This window comes from Mesocricetus auratus, unplaced genomic scaffold (assembly GCF_017639785.1).
Source record: "Mesocricetus auratus isolate SY011 unplaced genomic scaffold, BCM_Maur_2.0 Super-Scaffold_4256, whole genome shotgun sequence".
Classification (NCBI taxonomy): Eukaryota; Metazoa; Chordata; class Mammalia; order Rodentia; family Cricetidae; genus Mesocricetus; species Mesocricetus auratus.
In genome coordinates, this window is record NW_024429182.1 from 127890552 (window position 1) to 127912638 (window position 22087).

The 22087-nt window shown below is 41.4% G+C and overlaps 1 long non-coding RNA gene across 1 annotated transcript; it reads left to right on the top strand.

The window, feature by feature from the left end:
* Nucleotides 1-1873: 1873 nt before the first annotated feature.
* On the top strand, nt 1874-8505 carry LOC121135442. Its single transcript, XR_005872567.1, has 2 exons — nt 1874-2000; nt 8373-8505. It is a non-coding gene; the product is annotated as an uncharacterized LOC121135442 (long non-coding RNA).
* The last annotated feature ends 13582 nt before the right edge of the window (nt 8506-22087 follow it).

Consider the following 22087-nt stretch of genomic DNA (forward strand, 5'->3'; position numbering starts at 1 on the left):
GGTTGTTTGCTTGTTTTTTCAATACAGGCTTTCTCTGTAGCATTGGAGCCTATCCTGGAACTCGCTCTGTAGAGCAGGCTGGCCTCAAACTATCTCTGCCTCCCAAGTGCTGGGATTAATACATGCACCACCACCACCTGGCTAGTGTAAGTATTCACAAGGACCAAGCACACCTCCCTTCAATATTTGGTTTAAATATCTCTTTGGTGGGTGGTTCAATGACTTGAGTTAGAATCAATAGAACCCATGTGAAAAGCAGGCATGGCAGCACTTGACTGTAATCCCAGGTTCTTACAGAGAGGTGGGAGGCAGAAACAGGAGCATCCGCAGAAGTTCACGTAGCAGATAGGCTAGTGTGAGTGGCTGCAGCCAGCAAAGGAGAGACCCTGCTTAAAACACGGTGAAAGGTGATTACGAACACCCTGGCTTGTCCTGTAACTGGCACATTGACACCATGGAGCATGCATACTCACACATATACCTGTACACATATCACACACATACATTCACATCCAATACACAAAATCAGTCTCCTCAAGTCTTACTATTCAACTGTTTGTAAGTTTTACCCTCCATTAAAAAAAATAGACCACACCTGGGAGGTGGTGGTGTACACCTTTGATCCCAGCTCTTGGTAGGCAGAGGCAAGCAGATCTCTTTGAGTTCGAAACCAGCCTGTTCTACAGACAGAGTTCCAAGCTGATGAAAAACAAACAAACAAACAAAAAGAAATAGAACACAAACTCACCCAAGTTCTTTGCCTCTTTCTGTAGTATCTCCTTTCCTTCAGTCCCTCACTTCCATCTGAAACATAGTGGTCTTACTGTCCATAATTCTATACACATTTAATTTATGACCAACTTTGTAGTTTTAAAGAAGGCAATGTTTTTCTCAATACCTTCCCCATTTTTTCTGAGACTTTGCCAGAATCACTGTTTGACATCTCCATGGCATTCTGATGTTTTTTCTTGCCCACACCTCAAAATTCTTGCAGTGTCTGCCCAACTACCAGTTCCAAAACTGCCTTCACATATTGAGTATTTGTTATAGCAGCATCCTACTGGGTGCCATTTGCTTCCATCATGCAAGGGCAACATTATTCTTAGAATAGTAGACACGTACTGTGGGCATAGATTTACTTTCATTTCATATAATGCATCTATCTCTCCCCCCTTCTCTCTCTCTCTCTCTCTCTCTCTCTCTCTCTCTCTCTCTCTCTCTCTCTCTCTCTCTTTCTCTCTCTGTGTGTGTGTGTGTGTGTGTGTGTGTCTAAATACTGTTTGTTTGGTTTCTCAGGTGTGATGTCTACTTTTAATTATTAATTTGCCGCAGTAAAAGATCACCTGGAAAAAGGGATCGTCAACTAACGATTGTTTATATCAGGTCGGTCCATGGCATATCTGTGTGCTATTCCTTGATTGTGTTAACTGAGGTGGAAAGATTCGTCCACTGTGCATGATAACAGTGGCTCCTGACTTGAAGAAGAGTGGAGAAACTGACGTGAGTACAAGCATGCATGCTTTTCCTCTCTCTGGTTTTGACTGTGGTTGCAGCTAGCTGTTTCAAGGTCCTTGTAGTTCTTCCCAATAATGATGGACTGTAACGTGGAACTGAGCTCAAATGAAGCTTTCCCCCCTCTAACCCTCTTCAGTCAGTGTATTTGATCAAAGGAACAGGACACAGTGCTAAGACATTGGAGAAACTTGGTTACTACAGACAATGTAGTCATTCTTCATTAAGATGATATTTCAGTAATTGTATTGTTAATAAAGCCATTTAAAAATGTACTCATTTCAGTGCAGTTAATGGGACTGCAATCATTAGCAAAAACAGCATCTTTCTTCTTTGTCACCTGTTTTCCTGAAAGGGAGATGGCCAGTGTCATCATCTGTATGTGATGGACCAGCAGCACCGTTTGAAGGGAGAGGGCCCTGCCAAATGACTGCTGTCTTCCCATTGGCGCAACAGGGTTGCGTAGGACATCTTGATCAATGCGGAATGTAAGCTCCAGATCATGCCCATTATAAATGCTCTAGTCTATCCAATTCTGGGGCAGGAAGTGAATGATGCATGGAAGCATTTGTGTTGATCAGTATGTGCTGGGCTACCTAGACAGAATAAGACACTTGATAATATACTTACTTACTTATTAATGTGATATGCGTGTATCTGATGTACAAATGTTTTACATGCATTTGTATATGTAAGTGTTGGTGTGTATATTTCATATTGCTGAGTCATAGTACAACCTTAAGTGTTGATCCTGATCTTCTACCTTGTTTGAAGCACGGTCTCCACTGTGTGGCTCACTGTTGTGTGTTCTAAACCAAGGGCTTCTGAGAATCTTCTTTCTCTACCTCTTGTTTCATGATGGAAGTTTTGTAAGTGCAGATGTGTGCTACTGCATCTCGTTTTATGTGTTCTGGGCATATGAACTCACTTATTCACACTTGTATAACAAGTACTTTATCCTCTGAGCCCTCTCCCCGGTCAACTTAATAAAATTTAAAAAAGGTGCAGTCACTGGGTATGCATCAATTTTGCCAATGGATTTCTAAAATGTGTGACTGTTTTACTCTAATAAATGGTTTACTCTATGCCATTGTCACATGACCAAATGAGAAAAGAGTAAATTATAATAGGACAACATGACATGAATTATTACTTTTAGCATAACTGCTGGGTAAAAGGGGCAAATTCAAAAAAGGTAGCCCTAGGAAAATAAATGAGGAAGGGTCCAATCAAGGCCCTAAGGCCAATATGAAAATTCAAGATACAAATCAACATCCAGGAAGGTAACCATGGGATACACTTGAACTGGAAAATAGGTCATCTTGTAGAGAGAAAGCTACAGGCAACATATAGCAAGCAAAAAGTCAGCCTATCAACAACTATCTGGGTATTGAACTAAGAGGAATTCCCAGGAATGTGTGTGCTCGCATGAATGTGTGTAGATGCCAGGGATAATAGGAATAGGAGTCTATGAGGAGAGAGTCTCAGCTAAGAACAAACCCAGCTTCATTCTGCAGGTACTTTGCAGGCAAAAGATACAATCAGAAAGAACAAGACCAGAGTCCAAAAAGCTAATGAGCAATCATGGGTCTAAGAGCAAATTCTGTCCCCATAATCGAAAAAGAATATAATTTCAAGTACACGGGCAGAGCAGAAATGCAGCAGTCGGCCAGCCAGTCATTGTCCTTAGATGGTTGATGAAGGAAGAAGTCAGGTTAGGAAGATGCAAACCATCATGCTGGTCTGGCAAGCCTTAGTCAACCTGACTCAAGTCCTCAGAGTTAAGACAGTCAGACAGAATACCATTGTCAGCCAAAAGTGGCCAGTGCCAACTTTTCCCTGCTGCATTTCATCATGGTCTTGGCTTTGAACTGGAGAACATGGTATCACTCAAGGCAACAGACCCTGATGAGTTGCAGATGGCATCTGGTATACTCCCTGCAGCTGTGTGGCAAGTTTTCTTGAAGAAAGAGGTAAGCAGCTGTCCCTGACATGATTTTTTAAAAAAACCCTGTGGTATTCAGAAGAGCTATCTAGGCTAGAAGCAATGTTTGCTCTCCACATGCATACAGACAATATCTAATGGCATAACACAGCCTCGAAGTCACAGGTTAAAGTTAGTTTAGACAGAGAAAAGTACCAAGAACTGAGCTTTCCACTGCAAAAGCAGGACCTTAAAGCAAAAACAAAAATCCACCCAAGGAGTCTGGGTAAGGCAGTTTTCCTTTACTATGACAAAGTATTCTAGGAAATCAACTGAAAAAGTATAACAGTGGGGGTGTGGCTTAGGAGGGAGTAGTCTCAGGACTAGCTATTCAAGCATGAGGACCTGAATTCAGAAACCCAGCACCCACATAAAGGGTATGTAACTATAATCTGTATGGAAAGGGTTGGGACAGACAGGTCCCAGGGAATCCCTGGGATAGCCAGTCCAGTTTCAAATGCTAAGTTAACTCTAGGTTCAGGGGGAGACCTTGTCTCAAAAACAAGGTGGACAAATTACTAAGGAAGAAATACCAGTGTCAACTATATATCCAATATGGGAAGACTCATCTGAACATAAATATACACACATGTATATCACACACACACACAAATAAAGGTGAAGAAGAGGGAGACTCATCTGAACATAAATGTACACACATGTATATATCACACACAAAAATAAAGGTGAAGAAGAGGGAGAAAAGGAAGGGGAAGAGGAGAGGGAGGAAAAGAAGGAGGAGGGAAAGAGAAGGAATAAGAGGAAGAAGAGGAGCTGGAAACAGAAGAAGCAGGAGAATGGAGGGGGATGAGGAAGGAGAGGAGACAGAAAGCAAGTGTTTTGGCTCACAGTGGCTAGGGTCTGTTGATGCGGGCCTGTGGGCATGCAGCACACCCTAGAGGGAGCTCATAACACACGAACATTACTCAGTGTCTTCCAGGAGCCTAGAGAAAGGGGTGAAGAGAGCCTGGGATCCCAATATCCCTTTCAAGGGCCCACATCCCGTGACCTTATTCCCTTCTGCTTCTCCTTACCTCCTAAAGTTTCCATCACATGTCAGTAGCACCTCAAGCTGGGGAATCACAACTTGAACTCACAAGCTTTAAGAGAACATTCAGGATCAAGACTATAGCAGAAACAGAGGAAGCATGATTTATGATCTTGGGAGTGGGGGTATAAGGGCAAGAGATGTTTCAGACAGATGTGAGCAAGGTGTACCAAGCGATGCTTATGGCCAACTGACATGAGGACTGAGACCAATTGTAGAATGTAATAATAGGAAGTGATCTTCGTCAAAGACATTAAGTGGAGAGACACATTTAAGCTGTAGAGAAGATTGAGAGTCAGGAAGTTAGAGACAGACCATACCCAGCTCTCTGGAGGAATTCTGACCCAACTCGTATCAGGGAAACGTGAAGAAATGACTTAAAAGAAACTGATCTGGCTTTGTTGTGTTTTGCACTTGGAAGTGGAAGTCAGGGACTCCCTTTTCCAGCAATAGATACTGATTTTAGTTAACAAAAGTTACTTTGTCAGTGTAAGCAAAGGGTGACACTGTGTTTAAACCTCTGGAGAAAACCTCAGGGCATGTGTCATGTATATTTAACAAGAACTATCAGAACATATCTTTGAAAGCCAGATCCAGGCTAATCATGCAATCAGATACATTCCAGGGGGATCTACACCTTTTGCATACTGTATTTGGCCTCTTGGCTCCTCCATTCCGAGAGTGACATTAAGAGCCAAGGAACACTGTAACACTCCATACTGAGCAATTCCAATCAGATCTGAGGGATGCCACATACTAGTTTAAGCACCACTTGGCACTGTGAATGTCTGGTAAATGAAAGACAGAGGAGGATTACACCTGGTGGTATGGAAAATGAAAGAAAAAAAACTCCCTTGATTAAAATTCAACACCTTTAACCTTCCACTGAGCTGTTAAATACCAGCAGGTTTCAGCCCATTATGGAAATGAAGCCCCCTTCAAACAGAGTCATTTTAACTGGATGCTACAAAGAATATTATCCATTCAAGAAGCTGGGCATGGGTTGCCAAGAATAAAATATGAACAGTGGGAAGAATTCAGAGTGCTCTGGGACCCATGGAGATGACTACAGATGTTGGTCAGTGGGCCTGCACAGAAACTAGCAGGGGTATTATGGTAACCCCAGAGGCTTGGCACATCTTTAATGAATAAAATGTATTATGCCCAGGATCCCCCAATCAATTGCTTATCTATCCATTTCCCAAGTTGTCCCCTCCAAATGTTTGCCTGTTGCAGAAACACCTGGATCTGTTAAAGGCTGCTAAGTGCCTGCGAACAGCTTGAGAGCTAAAGCAAGCCAATGAGAGAAAGAGATGCTATCTATTTCTTTTCTCTCTCAAGTCTGATCCTCTCTATAGCGACATGTTCTCAATCTTGAGAAAAAGAAACCATGTGCATTTCTCTTCTGCTCCCTTCCCCTCCACACTGTGTAAATCTAACACCCCTATACATTGTACTTCCTGGATCAAGAATGACAAAATCTAACACTTATATACCAGCTTTCCATTCCTGACTCCTTCACCACTATCACTTGCAATCCCAGAACTCAGACACCAACAATTAGTCCTAGTATTCTTGGAAATTTTATTGCCTAGAACTCCTAGAAGGGAATGCCAATGTCTCCAATGTTCCTTCATTCCTTCCTATCCCTTCACAAGCCCACAAGGATCCCTACACACACACACAGACACACACACACAGACACACACACACACACAAACACACACACACCCTGATATGATGCTGCAATGATAAACGGCACACTTACTGAAAGTATAAGTAAGTATTTATTGTAGAAATTACTCACAAGAGAAAAACAAGCAACCCAGATGAGCCGAGTGTTTTTCCGCCACCGAATTGGAAGCCGGAAAGAGGGTGAGACCTTCTGCCAACAGTCTTTTATACCTTCCTCCGTACATGCCCCAACCATGCCCAAAAGTGGACCTGGCTAGTGACATAGTTCACCACCTACGTCGGTATATGTCTTTAGTCACGCCTAAAGTGGGTGTGGTTAGCGATGCAGTAAACCGCCCTTTCATTACCTCATCTGTATGCGCCTCTAATATGCTTCAAGGCTAATGGTGGAGCACCAAATTTCATCCTACACTGATATTTTACTTTGACTTCAGTTTCTATCTTATGACCTTGACAGTATTCCATTCAAAACTAAATGCTATTCAGTTATCTTCCTAGGTGATATCTTCCTTTCTACTGTTCCATAGAATCAAGTTGAAGATCCTGAGAATAGCTTGGAAAGCCCTGCAGGTCATATGCTCACTAACCAGAACTCCAGTTCCTACAGGAAATTGCTCCTTATCTCTGCCTCAAACACTGTTCTCCCCTCCAGGCTGTTTCCAGTAACTTACTTCCTCTTCATCCTACTGCCATGCCCCTTCATACTTAGGTCATCCTGATTGATGTTTCCTAACCTCAATGACCCAGTTACCCTGAAACTCTAAACTTGTTGCTGACATCATACCCGCTATATTTATCTTCATTCTATTGATGTCTGGCTCTTCCTTAGTGTATAGCATCCATGCAGCCAGTAGCTCGTTCCTTATATTTATCTTTCAAGTTCCTATGTCATCACTTGGCACATTGTAGAAAACTAATAATAGTGATAATAAAAAGAGTTTAATGCTTACAACAACCCTGCAAAACATATACTCTTATTACTAAAGAAGTATAAACTGAGTTCCTAAGAATCTAATGATTAGTTCATCATGGTAATATATATATGTAATTATAGTAGGTAGGAAGATTTTGAGTATGAGGCCAGTTAGGCTACATACTAAGATCTGTATCAAGGCAAATTAAAAAAGTTAGTAATTTGAAAAAGGTCAAGCCAGTGGCAAGAGCTATTGAGTATAGACTTCAGAAAACAAACCTTAAAATGCTTCAGAATAATTATAATAGGGTCATCATGGCTTGGAGCAATGTAATCCTGTAATCCAGGAGTTGCTTGATTGTGGGGATGGAGTGATTTTGAGATTGAGGCCAGTGCTGCACACTAATTTCCAGGTTGACATGATCTACATGATACCTTCTTAAAAATGTGCATCTGCAAAACTGTGACAGAGAAATAACAGAACAAGAACTACAATAAACTACAGGTCCCCCCCCCCCGCCCCAAAGCGGCTTCTCACCAGACCTTCTGGGACCTCCATGAATCCTTATGTGATGTTTCATTAAACTTGGGCAAAGCCAGAGAAGCGAGGACTACTTTCTTTACCCTTTTCTCGTGTTGTAATTAGAACACAGTTTCTGAAAAACAACATTCTTTGCTTTCCTGGTAGGGGAAAATGGGTTTACATCTCAATTCTTACCTAACATGATACAGGATGATTATCACAGTAAAGATCTAATGGCCCCCAAAAGTCCCCAGCTTGATGCTACTGAGGGGAGGGAGATAGGACCTTTAGCAGATAGAGCCTCATGAGAGGTCATTTGGTCATTGGAGACATTCCTGGAAAAGGGATCATGTGACCCTTTCCCTCTGGCTTTATCTGTCTTGCTGTCTGGCCATGAGGTTAGCAGTTGTGCTTTGATAAATACTCCAGCCATTATGAGCTGTCTCCCCATGGGTCATAGATAAACAACTCATGGATTAGAACCTCTAAAACAATACCCTCAATTAAATGCTTTCTCCTTATAAGTTGGTTATATAAAGGGTTTAGCTGTGATTTGAATGTGAAATGTTGCCTATAGGCTTACCCCAGCTGATGGCGCTGTTTAGAAGATGACTTGGTAGATTAAGTATGTTGCTGCGAGTGGGGTGTGAAGGTTTATAACCTGGCTTCTACCTCCTGTTCTTTCTTGGCTTCCTAGGAGCTTATGCAATCTGATCAGCTGGTTTCCTGCTTCTGTTGCTGTGCCCTCCCTGTCTGTTGCTATGTGCTCCCCGCTATAATGAATGTATCCCACTGGAAACATAAGCCAAAATAAACTACAGTCCTTTAAATTATTTGTGTGCAAGTATTTTTCATGACCAAGGTTATAGACATTAACACAATGTTGGACAGCACATACCTGAGTTTCCACAACATCTTGAATCTCAGAAGACCACCACCCTCAGAGGATCAGGAAAATCTGGGCATGTTTCATAGAAGTCACTTTGGAGCCCAAGAGCCCTGGAGCTCACATAATGAAGATATAGTTTCATTGTCTCTTTTACTGTGAGATCTATTTGTTAAGCAATGAGAATTATTCTAAGGGATGCAGCTAAACTAGAAGGGAAATAATAATAATGAAAACACAGTACAGAAAATCTCATAAGAACTTATAGAATATCATTGGCTGGCATCTTTAGGTCTATAGAAAATGTTCCAAAAATATTTTCTGACTTAATAGATCAAATGACCAAGTGTCCTACTTTCATTTCTGTTGCTGTTACAAATACCCTGACAAAAATTGATGTAAGGATGGTAAAGTGATTTATTTAGCATACAATTCCAGATTACATTCCATTATTTCAAGAAAGTCAAGACAAGAATTTAAGGGATCACATCCTCAACAGATAGTATGTATTATAGCTATTAGCTAAGTGTGTTCATAGGTCTCTTGACTATGAGAATGAGTGGGTCTCTCTTTTGCCTTCTCTTGGGACTCTTTTACTCCTGTTGGGTTGTCATGTCCATCTTTGATATCAAATTTTTAGCTTCATCTTATTATATTTTACATTGCCATGTTTGGTTGTTATCTCTTAGGTGCCTGTTATTTTCTAATGAGAGACAGAAATGGAGTAGACGTAGAGGGGAGGTGGGAAGGAACTGGGAGGAGTTGAGAGAAGAAAACTATAATTAGGACATATTGTATGATAAAAGAATCTATGTTCAATAAAAGAAAATAATAATAAAATACAATGTGTACCTAAAAAGAATATCAAGATATCCATGATAACCCAGATGTTCTTTTATTTTTGGCAATTTCATACATTGAAATGTAGTTTTTAAACTATTTCATCCATATATATATATATATATATATATATATATAAAATCTTGTTTTTTCCTTGTTTATAGATGTATGCAACTCTCCACATTACTCTGTCTTATCTCACTCTCAATGAATTGTTACTTCCAAATAAGTCCCTACCTTTTTCATGTCTTGTTTTGTGTGTGTGTATGTGTGAGAGAGAGGGGGGAGAGGGAGGGAGGGAGACAGAGAGAGACAGAGAGAGAGAGAGACAGAGACAGAGACAGAGAGAGAGACAGAGAGACAGAGAGAGAGAGCACTGAATGTAATTAGTGTTGTTGAACTCATCACAGATAGATGTATGGGAGTTTGGGCCTTGTTACCTTCTCTTTTATCTGTGATATATTTTATACAGGACTTATGTACATAACCACAGCTGCTGTGAGTTCATGATTCCAATGGCCATGAGAGTTTTCACAGCACTCCCCTCCATCCTCAAGCTCTTGCATTCTTTCTGACCCTGATTCTACAAGATTTCCTGGGCCTTAGAGGGGAGAATATAGGCTTCCTGTTTAGAGTACTCAATAGTCGCTTAGCATGTTGACCAACTCCCACAGTCAGAAGAAGGTTCTCTGACAAAGACTGAGGGTACAAGCAATATGTATGTATAAACACAAATATTCAGAAAATATTTTGACAAAAATGTACATTTGCCAAAACAAACATAATAGAACCCACCTATGGGCCTGCTATCTTGCCAGCAGGTTTACCTAAAAATCATGAAGTGAGTGTCAATGGCAATTAAGGAGCAGTTGCTTGCCCCACAATAGTCTCGCCACTACTGCACCAGCGGGCACATCCTGAGTGGCAGGTCAGTATTTTGGCATTCAGGAAGCATGACTGTGTTATACCTTTGACTTTCATTCCACAGTCGCCTCCATATCACCTTCTAGAACTGTCAGCAATAGCCCAGAGAAAGGAAATTTGCTCTCAGCTCCAGCTTGACTTGGTGTGTCCCATGGACAAAATGTCTAGTGTCTTTAGCATGAAGCCTTCCTATCTAGTTCTGGATGGTAACCAAAAGCAACATAGGCACTTCACACATTGGACCTGGATTTTCCTTTTGTAACCCATGGCTTCTACTATCTATTTGCACAGAGTACCTCCATTCAAACTCTTTGTGTTGTTAGCTTTTAAAGAAGTGTATTTTCATATTTTCATGTGCCGTTTTAGCTAATCCTCCCTCCCACCTCCTTTTTATCCTTTACCCAATCCCGTTTAACCGCCAGTATTCACTGCCCTACTTTAATACTTCATGATCTTCAATCCTCACCCTCCTCCAGGACCTCACTACCCCTCCAGCTCCTTAACGACTATTACTAAACATGTTCAATATCCTTAGTCTCCATGGAAATTCAAATGAAAATTACCTTTGAGGTTCCATCTCATCTCAATCAGAACGGCTATGATCAAGAAAACAAATGGCAACTGATTCTGACAAGGCTGTGGGGAAAAGTAAACTGGTACAACCACTGTAGAAGTAAGTGTGGGCATCCCCCCCAAAAAAAAAGAAAGTTAGAACAACCATACGACCCAAGTAAAGCACTCCTGGTGATATACCTGAAAGACTGTATCCTAAGACAAAGATACCCGCACATCCCTGCCCCCTGCTGATCTGTTCAAAACAGCTAGGAAACAGGATCAGACTAGACATCTGTCTGTGGCTGAATGCATGGTGAAGATGTGGTACACGTGTAAAACGTGATTCTGCCCCCCTCCCCGATAAAGCAAAGAGAAATTATGAAATTTTCATGAAAATGAATGGAATTGGAAAATATTACACTGAGTAAGGGAGACCAGACCTAGAAAGACAAACACCATATGTTTGTTCTCATGTGTAGATGCTAGCTTTGAATTTTTAGATTTATGTGTTTGAGTTAGAGTGTGAGTCTGTAAAGGCCAGGAAGTAAGAGAGGAACAGATGTACTTTCAAAGGGCGTATTCCCGTAGCTACCCCTCTTCTCCCTGACCTCATTCCCCTTTCACTTTGTCTTTCCCCTCAACCTCACTCTCTTCTGTGAGAATCCACACAGCTATTTTCTAAAGCGCTATTTTAAACAGCCATGGTGCGGTCCTCTAATTACACAGCACCCTCCCCAACACTTGGTGGACCCACTTGCAATTTTAGTCACTCTGGTGTTAAATATTATCTTGCATTTTTCATTTGTATTTCCTAAGAATTAATCATGTTGAGAAACGTTAGGGCTGTTCACTTTCCATTTCTATATCTGTGTTAGTGAATAACCTGCCTGAATGTGTTGTTATTTTAATGAGTTTTCTGTTTTCATGTTAGATTTCAAAGACTCTTTCCCTATTCTGAATACTAGTCTTTTATCAGATTTGTACTTTTCAAATACCTTTCCCAGTCTGTGACTCATATTCTCACTGTCTTTGCAGTGGCACTTAAAGAGAAGTTATTCTCATTTTATTTTTTATGAACTCCAGTATTTCTTTTTTTTCCTGGAACATATATTTGTGATCTTTGAAAAGAAATTTTTTCTGTATCTCAAAACACCAAAATATTCACTCTTTTGGTGTAGAAATGTTACTGTTTGCATTTTATGTGTGATACTGTTATTCAGTTCGAGGTTGTGATGGTTAAACTTCATGGTCAGTTTGACTAGCTTGGGAATCACCTAGAAGACATACCTTTGGGTATTATAAAAGTTTAATTCAGCACTAGAAGACCCACTCTGAAGATGGTGGGGAATGCCATCCCAACAGTTCAAGAGGAGGAAGCTGTCTAAGCTCTAACATTCATCTCTCTCTGCTTCCTGATGTGGATGTTTCCACAATAACGACTTCCTTCCCCACCATGATAAACTCCATCACCTCAAATCATGAGCCAAATAAAACTTTCTTTCTGTCCATTGATTAGTTATTTACTTCATCACAGCAATGCCTAAAAATAAACAATACACTGGTATTCTTTATTTTTCCACTACTGTAAAACGAAGTGCCTTAAAAGTCTCTATTTTCATTAGCTGTGTTCCAGTTTTCAGAAAAGCTATTATATTCTATATCTAAGAAACAGTATACCTCACTAATTACTAGAAGTTGTTTTCTTGGAGATTCCATGTTTTTACATAGACAATTATTTTGGTTTGAATATTAAATGTCCTCAGCTAGTAGCATTCTTTGGGAATGTTCCTGAAATTTTAGGAAGAGAGGACGAATTGTAGGAAGTAGGTCACCAGGTCCAAAGAATTCTCAACAGAGAAAAGTCAAATGGCCAAGAAATATTTAACGAAATGCTCAGTATCCTTAGCCATCAAGGAAATGTAAATCAAAACCACTTTGAGGTTTCATCTTTTTTTTTTTTTTTTTTTTTTTGGTTTTAGGAGACAGGGTTTCTCTGTATTGTTTTGGAGGCTGTCGGTCCAGCCTGGCCTCGAACTCACAGCGATCTGCCTGCCTCTGCCTCCCAAGTGCTGGGATTAAAGGTGTGTGCCACCACTGCCCGGCTAAAACCACTTTGAGGTTTCATCTTAAACCAGTCACAGTGCCTAAGACCCACTATGCAAGTGACGGTGCATGCAGGCAAGGATGCCGATCAAGGAAACCATTCCTTCACTGCTGGGGGATAGTGTAAATGTGGATAGCCACTATTGAAGTGTGGTGTTTCCTCAGAAATCTGGAACTAGATGTACCTCAAAATGTAGCTATAATATACACCCAAGGGACTCCCCATCCTACCACAGAGGCACTTACTTGCTCAGCCATGTTGCTCTATTCATAATAGTCAGAAATTGTAAACAACCTAGGTATCTTTGGTAGCTTGGATGTAATCGGCCCCCATAGGGAGTGGCACTATTAGGAGATGCGGCTTTGTTGAAGTGAGTATGGCCTTGTTGGAGGGGTAGGCTTTGTGGTTTAATATGCTCAGGAGACCACCCAGTGTATAACTCAACCTCCTGTAACCCTGAAAGCCAAGATGTAGCCAGGACCACATCTGCCGGCACACTGCCATCCTCCCCACCATGCAGATAATGAACTTAAATGCTGAAACTGTAAGTGACCCCCCCACCAAATGTTTTCCTTATAAGAGTTTCTATGGTCTTGGGGTCTCTCCGCAGCAATGAAACCCCAACTAAGGCAATATCCATCATTGGATGAGTGGATAAAGAAAATGTGGTAGTTTACGCAATGGAATATGACAGGCTAATAGATGGAGCTAGAAAAATAATTCAAACTAAATGAGGTAACCCAGATCCAAAGAGACAAATATGGTATATATTAGCTCATATGTGGACGTTAGCTGTTAAGTCTTCAATGATCAGGCTACAATCCATATAACCACAGAGGTTGGGTATTGAGTAAGGGACTGGGGGAAGGGAACAGATACTTTTGGATGGATGAGGGGGCAAGAGGAGTGGAACAGGAAGATTGCCCTTCTCTTCTAATGACAGGTGTTTCCTGATTGTTAATCAAGGGCTTCTAGAACAATATAGAATGGAAATTTCCTCACCTTGCTTTTACTTTAGTGGGGAGTCATTTTGTCATTCACCTTTAATATTATGTTCGTTGGAAGCTTTATTGGAAGCCCTTTTATCTTTTCCTAGTGTGACTAAAAATAGAGTTGGATTTTCTTCAAAAATGTTCTTATATGTTTTTACTGAGGAAGGATTTTCTTCTATTTTGTTTATGTAGAGAATTACATCTGTTGATACTGAGCACATGAGATAAACCTCACTTTATCCTGTGTATTACCCTTTTTGTGAATTATTTGATTTATTTTGATAAAATTTTGCTTAGTGTTTCCCCATGCTCTTCAATGATATATATATATGTATATATATATATATATATATATATTGTGTGTGTGTGTGTGTGTGTGTAGAAATACACATGGCTGGTTTGAGTTTAAGTCCTAGCCTCCAATAGTCATTGCTTCTTTCTTTTATGATTTTACTATGAAGTATCTTTTACTTAAATACTTAATTACATTCTCTGAGTCACGTGCGAGTGGATTTTTCCTGTTTAAAACTGTAAATTACATCTATTTAGCAGATATAGAACTATTCTGGAGTGACCATTATTAATTTAGAACACATTGTTCTGACAGACAAAATATTCAGCATGGTGATTAGAGTTTATAGTACTGTGTTGTACAATTGAAACTTTCCAAGCAGGCTATTCTAAATATTCTCAGCACACACACACACACACACACACACACACACACACACACACACACCCCACAAAATGTAGGATAGTGGATATCTTAATTAGTTTATTACAGTGATAACTTCAGTATCTAACTATATAAAGAAATATATATAGAGATACATAGATACATATATACATAGTAGATAGTAAATAGATATCAAAACATGAGATTATGTACAAGTCAATGCAATCTATTTTCATTTATACTTTAATAAAGCTGGCAAGCACAAATCAACACTGAGATTCCATCTTACACCTGTCAGAATGGCTAAGTTAAAAAAACACAAGTGACAGTTCATGCTGGTGAGGATGAGGAACACGGGTAACACTCTCTCATTGCTGGTAGGAGTGCAAAATTTTATATACACTTTGGAAATCAATATGATCATTTCTCAGGAAATTGGGAACTGATCTACCTCAAGACCTAGCTATGCTACTCCTGGGTTTATTACCAAAGACAGTCTACCATATAACAAGGACACTTGCTCAATTATTTTTATTGCAGCTTTATGTATAATAGCCAGAAACAGAAAACAACCTAGATGTCCCTCAACTCAAGAATGGATAAAGAAAATGTGCTGTATTTTCACAATGGAATGTTATTCAGCTGTTGAAAACAATGACATCAGGAAATTTGATGGCAAATGGATCAAATTAGAAAATATCATCCTCAGTGAGGTAACCCAGACCCATAAAACCAACACAGTATATACTAATTCATAAGTGACTATCAGCCATAAAGAATAGGAGAATCATGCTACAAACCACAGACCCAGAGAAGCTAAGTAACAAGAAGGACTCAAGGGTTGGGGGTGCATGACATGAATCTCACTGTGAAAGAGAAATAGAATGAACATTGTCAGTGGAGGGGCTGGATATGCTAGAGACCTAGGATAAAACCAAACACAAATGGCAAAAAAAAGTCAGTGAAATGATTCCTAACGATAATCTGCTATACTCATAGATTAATGCACAGCCCAACTGTCATTAGAGAGGCTTCCCCCAGCAACTGATGGGAACAAATTCAGACACCTACAGCCAAATGTTAGGCAGAACTAGCCTAACAAAAGATGGAGAGGAAGTGTTGTACGACCCAGTAGTGTCAAAGACATCACAAGAAAACACACAGAACCAACTAACCTGAACTCATAGGGGCTCACAGAGACTGAACCTACAACGAGGGAGCCTGCATAGGACCTACCTAGGCACTCTGCATATATGTTATAGTTGTATAATTTGGTCTTCTTGTGGGACTCCTAACAGTGAGATCAGGGTCTGTTTCTGACTCTGTCGCCTGCTTTTGGGACCCATCCTGCCTACAGAATTAATTGCCTCATCTAGCCTTAGTAGAAGATGAGGTACCTAGTTTCACTTCAACCTGGTATACCATGGCTGGCTGATATTCATGAGAAAACCACCTGTATCTGCAAAGAAAAAATGGAGGAGGAGTGGATGGAGGTAGGTAGCAGGCACGGAGGGGGGAGCTGGGAGGAGAGGAGGCAGGGAATGTAAAAACAATGAGGGAATAAATAAAGCTGAGAAGACAACTTCAATTGATTTAAAGAATACAAAAGCTCCTTCATATTTATCTATATACCATTTTGATGTTTGTCATTGCTTTGCGTCACCTCATATTTCCATATAATACCATTTTCCTTATGGCTACAGAACTCTCTTTACCTTTGCTTATAGGGTATATTTGCTAATGAGCATATTTGGTATCATTTTCTTTGATATCTTCTGTCCCCTCACGCACACCACCCCCAGGATTCCCATTACATATCTTAGGACACATTGAAATGGTTCTGCCACTCACTGACTCCTTGGTTTCTTTTCATTCATTCGTTCATTCATTTATTTATTCTTTGTGTCTTTTGCATTATGCTTCCTGATCTCACTCATCTCCCACCCCAGCCCAGAATAAAACAAAATAAAATTTAAGAGAAAAGATGCGGGACAAGGGGGAGAATCTAGTCATTGGAGCTGCATGTGACACAGTGAGTTATGCGGCTCTTTATCTTTATAATTTTTACACGAGATTTTTTTTATCAAAAAGAATCATTGGTCTGGTCCAATGCCCCCAGTCTCTGTGGCACCATAGACGCTGAACCTTCAGTGAAATTCTTCTTGGACATTCCTTTGCTGTCCTGTGTCGTACAGATCCTGTCTGTAGTCTTGGGTCAACAAGACTAACCCTCCTCCCCCGTTCTCCAGCAGATTACAGATGGGGTGGATGTTGGCGTAGGCCAACATAGAACCCTGGTTCTGGGACTAGGTAGTTGCAAGATTGGTCAGCTCTCCCCAGTCTTCACCACCAGGGTGAGCTCTCCAGCATCGCCCTGGCTAGTTTGCCCCTTGTAGCAATGAGCAAGGGGCGGGGCCTATTCTCCCACACCAATACCATCAGGACCAGCTCTACTGTGTTACCCAGGAGAGGGGTAGGGACCACTCCCCCGACAGCTGCAGCTGATAGGGGTTAGGGATAGCTCTCCTGCTCTAATGACTTCAAGACCAGCTCTTTCATGTGCCCTTGGCATTGACGGCTGTGGGAGGGTGGCACCTCTCCCCAGCCCATGCTGCCTCAAGACAGATAAGTAATGGGGACACCTCTCCCATCGTCACAACTTCAGGGCTGGTTCATTCACACCTCTGCCATCAGGGTTGGCTCTATTGTGCGGCCCAGGAGAGGTACAGGGCCTGCTCTCTTGAGTGCGACAGCTGGTAAGGAGTTGGGTCAGGTCCCCTAGCTGCTGCAGGTGGCAAAGTGCTAGAGGAGGAATCTCTTCCTCACCCATGCCACCCCATGGCATACAAGAGGGGCGTGACCTGCTCTCCGGTTCTCATGCCCTTCAGACCAGTTCGCCCATGCCCTTCAAACTGGGTCAGCCCTATTATTGTGTTGCCCAGGTGAGGTGTAGGATCCTCTCTCCTGAGTACTTCAGTCAGTGAGGGATAGGACAAGTTCTCTCTAGTGTTGTAGCCAGTGAGGGGCAGGATCAAGCCTGTACAGCCCTGTCCTTTCAGCCCTTATTGGTATTCAGAGCCAGGAACATCAACAAAGAGGTTGCATGAGAGCCTGAGCCCAGACACGGGCTCCGCAGAAGCCCAGGCACAGACATCACCACGGCCCTGTATGGCAGTGAAGCCGTCCACCTCAGCCCACTGCTCATCTCTTTCTCCACTTCAGATACACCTCTGTCCGCAGGACATGATCCATTTTGTCTCTCTCTCTTCCATATCATTCCATACATTTGATCACCGTAGTGTTGCCTATCTGTCTGGTGCCTCGAGGTGTCGGGTGGATCAGTGTTTTCTTCTTGGAGCCTGAGTGTGGGTCTCCTCAGCCCACTTGGAGAATCATAGCCCCGAGAAGGACCATACTTCCTCATCACAAAGAGATGGTGATAGTACCCAGGCTCTGGCACCAGCCCTCGTTGTTGCTGGAGTTCTTTTACAGGCCAGGGCTAGAAAACCTGGTCTGAGGTCCACTGAGTTCCACACACCTCTTGGCTCCTGCCTTCCATGTCTCTTTGTCCCTTCCCTCTCCTCCCTTCCCCTCCTCCCTCCCTCTCAGCTCTCTTCCTCCTCCTCCTCCTCCTCCTCCTCCTCCTCCTCCTCCTCCTCCTCCTCCTCCACCTCCTCCTCCTCCTGTTTTTCCCCTCTCTCCCATCCTTCTATCCTCGTGAATGATGTTTACTTAGGTGTCCAGGTCATCTTCCTGACCGCTTGTCCTCTTTCCTCCCCCAGGGAGGAATCGAGAGTCCCCCACCCCAGCCATCTCCGGCATGAGCTGAGATCCATTGAGGTCTGCCCACCTCCTTCTTTTCTATACCCTCTCAGTGTGTCATCACAAACGGTTTCCATCGTGTATGCTCAAGTTCACTGTCCTTCCTTCCGTACTTTCTTGGATCACTGCCTCGTTAACGCTATCAGTATGCATTTCAGAATCTGTCATTTTCATCTGTACATTCTTGATTTGGGTTTTTCGTATATTGTTTCTATATTTACTTACTTTAAACACATGGAAAATGTGTTTCGGTATTGTGTGATGATTTTAAAGAGCATCAAGTCTAAGCCCCTTTTGATTGATTGTTTACCGTGTAGCTCTCTTTCCTATTTTTTTGAATATCTAATAACGCTTTTATGATGCACAGGAATTTTCACTTTGCTGACAAATAGGTACTTACCTATTCAATATTCTCCAGTTTTGTTGTGTGTATTATTACTTAGAAACTTTATCCTTCTAGATTTTCTTTTATGACATGGTACACAGGTCCTGCACATTACTTGGCTTAGGGTGAATTAATGTCCATTATTGAATCTAGAGTCTCCCAAGTTTTCTAATGATTTGTGAGTTTTTACAGTGTGAGCAGTTTAGCCAGGTACTATTTAAGGCCTCAAAACACACCAGAACTATTGCCTACTCCTTTCAAATGTCCCACCACTCCATGCCTAGGAAATGTCCTCACACACCAGTGCTGATTTCTAGTTCCTAAATATGCAGACAGCCTAGTTTCTCTTGTTCATCTTAGCTACTCAATTCTACAGGCAAGAGGCCAGTCAGCTTTTCCCAGGATTCCCCTTCATTCTGCCCCAGGTGAAGCACCCTTAAAGCAGCCGTGTGGGTGTGTCTTGCAGGCTTCCTGCATGTTCTGTTCCCTGTATCTCCTGTGTCTCAGTGTTAATTAACCTCCAATGTCTGCCCACTTCATCTTCAGAACAGTTTTCAAAATATGTCACAAGTTTTGCTTTTCATTGTTCAAGGAGGGACATTCTTCCTGCTACTCCATCTTAGGTCAAAGGTGAGATGAGCCACCCCTCCTTTGAATCCACTTAATTCACATAGTATAAAGTCTGACTTAACTGCACAGAAATTGTTCTGTTGTATAAACCCTTGGAGCTTTAAATCCCATTTAAGACTCCTTTGAAATCATTAAAGCCATGTTTAATAGCTCACAAACACACACATGCACACACACATACACACACACTCACTTACACACATGCACATACACTCATACACACACTCACACGCATTCATACACACATGCACATACACTCATACACACACTCCACACACACACACACACACACACACACACGCACACACACAATGAAGCAGCACTAAAAATACAATAGAATATTTACTGGTCCCAAATTTCAAAATGACATACGGTCCCTTTACAAATGTCTGTCACAAGTTGTGTAGTATTAAGAACTACAGTTACCAGGACTACAGCTCTATAATAGAGCTTGAAGTCAGGGATGGTGATTCCTCCAGATGTTGCTTTGTTGACTGAGGTTGTTTTGGCTATCCTGGGTCTTTTGTTTTTCCATACAAAACTGATTATTGTTCTTTCAAGGTCTGTGAAGAATTGTGCTGGTATTTTAATGGGGATTGCATTGAATCTGTAGATTGCTTTTGGAAGGATTGCCATTTTTACTACATTGATCCTACCTATCCAAGAGCATGGGAGATCTTTCCATTTTCTGATGTCTTCTTTAATTTCTTTCTTTAAGCACTCAAAGTTCTTGCAATACAGGTCTTTCACTTGTTTAGTTAACGTTACATCAAGGTATTTTATGTTGTTTGTGGCAATTGTAAAGGGTAATATTTCTCTGATTTCTTTCTCAGCCCTTTTATCATCTGTATATAGTAGGGCTACTGATTTTCTTGAGTTGATCTTGTATCCTGCCACTTAGCTGAAAGTATTTGTCAGCTATAGGAGTTCCCTGGTAGAGTAAACTATCATATCATCTGCAAATAGTAAAAGTTTGACCTTTTCCATTCAAATTTGTATCCCCTTGATCTCCTTTTGTTGTCATATTGCTCTAGCTAGAACTTCAAGTACAATATTGAAAAGGTATGGAGAGAGTGGATAGCCATGCTTGTGCCTGATTTTAGCAGAATCGCATTGGGTTTTTGTCCATTTAGTTTGAAAACAGCTTGGTATTGGCACACAAATAGACAATGGAATCTAATTGAATACCCTGATATGAACCCATACATGTATGAACATCTGATCTTTGACAAAGAAGCTAAAAATATACAATGAAAAAAAGACAGCATCTTCAAAAAAGGGTGCTGGCATAACATGATGCTGGCATGTAGAAGAATGCAGATAGAACCATGTCTATCGCCATGCACACAGCTTAAGTCCAAATGGATCAAAGACCTCAACATAAATCCAGCCACACTGAAACACTTAGAAGAGAGAGTAGCTGGTACACTTGAATGAATTGGTACAGGAGAACGCCTCCTGAACATAACACCAGTATCACAGACAGTGAGGTCAACAATTAATAAATGGGACCTCCTGAAACTGAGAAGCTTCTGTAAGGCAAAGGACACAGTCAGCAAGACAAAAAGGCAGCCCACAGAATGGGAAAAGATATTCACTAACCCCACATCTGACAGAGGGCTGATCTCCAAAATTTACAAAGAACTCAAGAAGCAAGTCTCCAAAACACCAAAGGATCCAATTAAAAAGTGGGCTACAGAGCAACATAGAGAATTATCAATAGAGTCTAAAATGGCTGAGAGGCACTTGAGAAAGTGCTCAGCATCCTTAGCCATCAGGGAAATGCAAATCAAAACAATTTGAGATAGCATCTTACTCCTGTCAGAATGGCTAAAATCAAAAACACCGAAGACAATTTATGTTGGAGAGGATGTGGAGAGAGAGGAACACTCCTCCACTGCTGGTGGGAGTGCCAACTCATACAGCCACTTTGGAAATCAATATGGAGACTCCTCAGGAAAATGGGAATCAATCTACCACAAGACCCAGCAATTCCACTCTTAGGCATATATCCAAAAGAGGCAAATTCATACAACATGGGCATCTGTTCCACTATGTTCATAGCAGCATTATTTGTAATAGCCAGAACCTGGAAGCAACCTAGATGCCCCTGAAATGAAGAATGGATAAAGAAAATGTGGTACATTTGCACAATGGAGTACTATTCATCAGAAAACAACAATGGAATACTGAAATTTGCAGGCAAATGGATGGCACTAGAATAAACCATCCTGAGTGAGGTAACCCAGTCATAGAAAGACAAACATGATATGTACTCTCTCATATATGGATTTTAGACATAGAACTGGGGAGTGCCAGACTACAATCCCATGGCCAGAGAGTCTGTGGAACAGAGCCTTCACCCAATGGCTGATGGAAGCAGAGGCAGACTCCCACAGCTAAACACTGAGCTGAACTCAAGGAACCCAGTGACAGAGGTAGGACTGATGAGCAAAGGGTTTAAGACTGGGCCGGTTTAACCCCCAGAAACAGCTGACCTGACAAGGCTTAGCTCTTGAATTCCAGACTGATGGCTGGGAATCCAGCATGGGACTGATCAAGACCCCCTGAATGTGGGTGTCAGTGAGGAAGCCTAGG